This window comes from Tachyglossus aculeatus, chromosome 25 (genome assembly GCF_015852505.1).
Source record: "Tachyglossus aculeatus isolate mTacAcu1 chromosome 25, mTacAcu1.pri, whole genome shotgun sequence".
Classification (NCBI taxonomy): Eukaryota; Metazoa; Chordata; class Mammalia; order Monotremata; family Tachyglossidae; genus Tachyglossus; species Tachyglossus aculeatus.
The window spans coordinates 10,790,588-10,795,603 of record NC_052090.1 but is presented as its reverse complement, the minus strand read 5'-3'; positions in this window follow the sequence as shown (position 1 = coordinate 10,795,603).

Here is a 5,016-nt window from a genome sequence, read left to right as displayed (position 1 = left end):
ATTGAGCACTTACTGTGTGCAGAGCACTGTACTAAGCGCTTAGCACTGTACTATCAGACACAGTCCGGTTTCACATGGGGCTCCCTGTCTAAGTAGGTGAGAGAACAGTTATTTAATCCTCGTTTTACAGATGAGGGAACTGAGGAACAGAGAAGTGAAGTGACTTGGCAAAGGTCACACAGCCGGTAAGTGGCAGAGCTGTGATTAGAACCCAACTCCTCTGACCTCCGGGTCTGTGTTTGTTATACCCTGAAGCATTAGTGGAGAATGATGAAGGGGTTCCCAAGAGGCCATGTAGTACAAAAGGACTCTTTAGCCAAACCTAAGAGAAACATTTCTCTTTCCTTTAAGGGCTCTGGGAATGGAGGTTCCAAAATGGAAGATTCCATTTGGTACTTTACCTCAGTGACTGCAATCCCACGTGTTCCTTTTGCATTTGGCCTTCTACGTCACAGATAATCAAGTGGATGGAACACAAAACTAAATCTGATTCTCAGAATAAATGACAGCAAACATTAGAACAACCTATCCGAGCAACTGGAAAAGCAAGTCAAGCACCTGTCCCACTCCTCAAAAGCCCATTCGAGAGGGTGGCCTGGGATATCACCTGCTCCATTGCTTAAGGGGCAGCAGTCCCACTTGACAACACCATGGCTTATCCGAGCAGCCCTACTGAGCAATTCGTCGCTCTGCCCAGGTGAGGAAAGGACTAGAAAAGGTGCGCAAAACACTGCCTGTGTCACTCAAACTAGTGAGTATTATAACCTAATATATACAGTTGTCCTTTTGTATTCCAAGACTCAATCAATCAATCAGTGGCATTTATTGAGTGCTTACTGTGTGCAAAGCATGATACCAAGTGCTTGGGAAAGTGCAAAGCAAGATTTGGTAGATACTATCCTTACCCTTACAGTCTAAAGAGGGACTCAATCAATAAATAAATCATATTTATTGAACACTTCATTTTTAAAAAAAATGGTATTTAAGCTGAGCACACTAAGCTTGTGAGAGAGTAAATATGAGTTACAATATATAATACAATGCAGTAGTATTTATTAAGCACTTTGTACAAAGCACTGTACTAAGTGCTTGGGAGAGTACAATACAATGACAGACACATTCCCTGCTCATGATGAGCTCAAACATCCCCTCCCTACAAGGAACTTATGGTCTAGAGGGGGAGACAGGCATTAAAATAAATTATGGAGTTGTATATGAATGCTGTGAGTCTGAGGATGGGGCGAATATCAAGTGCTTTAAAGGGTACAAATCTAAGTGCATTGGTGACACAGAAGGGAGAGGGAGTAGGGAAAGTAAGGGCTTAGTTGGGGAAGGAAGAGGTGTGATTTTAATAAGTCTTCAAAGGTGGGGAGAGTGATAACCTGTCATCTGTGAAGGGGGAGAAAGTTCCAGGCTAGGGGCAGGATGTGGGCAAGGGGTTGGTGGTGAAATAGATGAGATCAAGGTACAGTGAGTAGGTGAATTTTAGAGAAGTGAAGTAAAGCAGTGCAGTTGTAGGAGGAAATCAGTGAGATAAGATAGGAAGGGACAAGGTTGATTGAGTGCTTTGGTGCCCATGATAAGCACTTTGTGTTTGATATGGAGGTGGATGGACAACCACTGGAGGTTCTTGAGCAATGGGGAAGCATGAACTGAAAAGTTTTTTAGAGAAATGATCCAGGCAGCAAATTTAAAGCATGGACTGGAGTGGAGAGATACAGGAGGCAGGGAGGTCAGCAAAGAGGCTGATGCAGTAGTCAAGGCAGAATATAAGTGCTAGGATCAAGGTAGCAGCAGTTTGGATGGAGAGGAAAGGACAGATTTTAGCAGATTTTGTAAAGGCAGAACCCTCTGGTTTTGGTGACAGATTAAATATGAGGCTCGAATGAGAGAGATGAGTTCAGGATAATGCCAAGGTTACAGGCTTGTGAGACAGCAAGGATGGTGATGCTGTCTACAGTGATGGGAGAGTCAAGGGAAGAACAGAGTCTGAGTGGGAAGATGAGGAGTTATGTTTTGTACATATTAAGTTTTAGGTGTTGGCAAGGCATCTCATGTCATCTAGTCTGTTTTTTTCATAAATTTCACTCTAATCATTTTTTTCGGGTTTTTGAAATAGGTTATGCTTGTGTGTTGTCTCACATTAGATCGTAGCTTGAGTGGTTTCATATACATGTATGTATATGCAATTACTTAACTGTAGTTAAAATATCTATACTGAAGATGTGTGACGGGGAAATAGGTGAGAGAAAATGTCAAGAAATGGGTGAAAAATAAAATTAAAAAGCATTTGTTTAAACCACTTGATTAATTTTCCGATGCTCCACAAAATTACTAAGGAGTGTCTATGTAAATATGAAATTATTTATGGCTACTTGCTATCGTATCATATTTTAGAAGTTGGAAGTTTTTGTTTGATCTATTTGTTAAAAGGTACTTTTAGGAGATATTTAAATCCCCAAGTGTATTTTAAGGCCAGGCGTGTCTTTGGAGCTGATGCCCTGGCTTTAAGAGATGCGCCTGACTCTTTTAAATCCAAAACAATTCTCCAATCTTATATTCATACAGCCAGTCTATAAATGTACCAATTCAGTGCTGACATGTCAAGCGTAAATTTGAGTGGGAAAGTCTCACATGGTTGGGTTTTACAGGTGTCCATATTGTTCTGCCAATAATAAAAGGTGACATTTGGGCTATTGTGGATGAGTCGATGCCTTTGCTCGTAACTGCTCACATTTTCCCATTGTTCTGGGTCAAATTTTGTGACTGGGTGGACTTACCTTTGTCCTTGAACATGATCACTCTGAGTTGGTTTATAGTTTGGATAGAATCTTTATTGGGTGGATTTTCAGTAATAGCCTGACTTGCCCAGATTATCTTACCTTACACTAGCTACATTATCTGTGGGCCTTCAAAATGATTTGGGCAGACAAGAATCGAGCACCACAAAGAGGAGAGCTATATATCTGGGTACTTAGTGAATCTTAGCTGTGGTGTGATAGGGAAGATAGATTGAATGAATAGCAATTTAGAATAAATATGTACGCAATCAAACAATAATCTCAAGTAGTGGTAGTGGTAGCAATCAAAATGTTTATTGAACAATCACCAAGGGCAATGCATCATACTTCGAGGTTGGGAAGTACAAAACAGACTCGTACTTGGAGCTTGGGAAGTACAAAACAAGGAAGTGACATACTCCAAGCCCACAAGGGACTTACGTGAGAGTATTTACAAAAATGTAATCATGAAATAATTGAATGCACAAGTGATGAAGCACATAAACATAAGTGCTGAGGATGCGAATGAGTAAATACATAAGTTCTAGAGCTGGCAGGTGGGTTTATGTGAATTGGGATGCTGGGAATCAATTGGGGAAAGCATGTAGGATGAGGTAAACTTTCAGAAGGGCTTTAAATATGGGGAGAGTTGTGGTTTATTGGGTTTGGGGAGGGAGGAAGTACCAAGCTGGGGGAGAGTGTGAGGAAGGTGATGGAGGGTGGGAAGTCAAGAAGGGGGTACAGTTACAAGGTTAGCTTGTACAAGTTCATTGAGGCACAGAGATGGGATTTTGCTGGTAGAAGAGTGAGTGGTTGATGTGCACTAGGGAATAATAATTATGGTATTTGTTAAGCGCTTACTATGGGCCAGGCACTGTAAAGTTGCACACATTTGGAGAACTGGATGATTTGAAATTGGTGTATCATTAGGGCCGAAGAAATCATTAGACTGATATTCATTCATTCAATCATATTTATTGAGCATTTACCATGTGCAGAGCACAGTACTAAGCGCTTGCCCTTCTCCCATTTCTGAAGGGTGTCAGTCTCAGCTCATTGCCAGCTCATTGCCCTCCCTCTGCCCATCTGCCAAGCTAGCTCTCTTCCTCCCTCCAAGGCCCTACTGAGAGCTCACCTCCTTCAGGAGGCCTTCCCAGACTGAGCCCCTTCCTTCCTCTCCCCCTCGTCCCCCTCTCCATCCCCCCCATCTTACCTCCTTCCCTTCCCCACAGCACCTGTATATATGTATATATGTTTGTACATATTTATTACTCTATTTATTTTACTTGTACATATCTATTCTATTTATTTTATTTTGTTAGTATGTTTGGTTTTGTTCTCTGTCTTCCCATTTTAGACTGTGAGCCCACTGTTGGGTAGGGACTGTCTCTATATGTTGCCAATTTGTACTTCCCAAGCGCTTAGTACAGTGCTCTGCACACAGTAAGCGCTCAATAAATACGATTGATGATGATGATTGCCAGCATGGGGTCAGAGCTATCTCATAAGCACATCCCAACCATCAACTGCTGCCTGTCAGTCAATCAACCAGAGTGTTTATCAAGCTCTTCCAGTGTCAGGGCATTATGCTTGGGACCCTGTAGATGGTAAGCTTGCTGTGGGCAGGGAATGGGTCTACCAACCCTATTATATTGTACTCTACCAAGTCCTTGGTTCAGTGTTGTGCACACAGTAAGCTCTCAATAAATATGATTGACTGGTTTTGGGGAGAGTATGGTAGAGTTTCTAGACATGATCATTTCATTCCCCCATGCAACCCCTACATTGTTTCTAAATATGGGTGGTTCAAGTAAATATCCAATAAGTATTTACTGTGTGCAGTAAGTGAACACAGGAGTCCACGCTGAAGAGTGAGGAATGACCATTCAAATAGAGATTTAACATCTGAGAATGTGTTTATTGGTAAGGTAATTCAGGTTAAGATGCCTTTGGCAGGGTGAGGGGTAGTGGGGAGACCTGATAATTTTTTATACAGTCAGTTCTCCTAGAATGTGTATTTTTGTCACCCATTTTGGACAGAATTTTTGAGGGGATTAGGCAACATTCTTCTGAACATCATCATCATCATTAATCGTATTTATTGAGCGCTTACTATGTGCAGAGCACTGTACTAAGCGCTTGGGAAGTACAAATTGGTAACACATAGAGACAGTCCCTACCCAACAGTGGGCTCACAGTCAAAAAGGGGGAGACAGAGAACAAAAACAAAACCAAA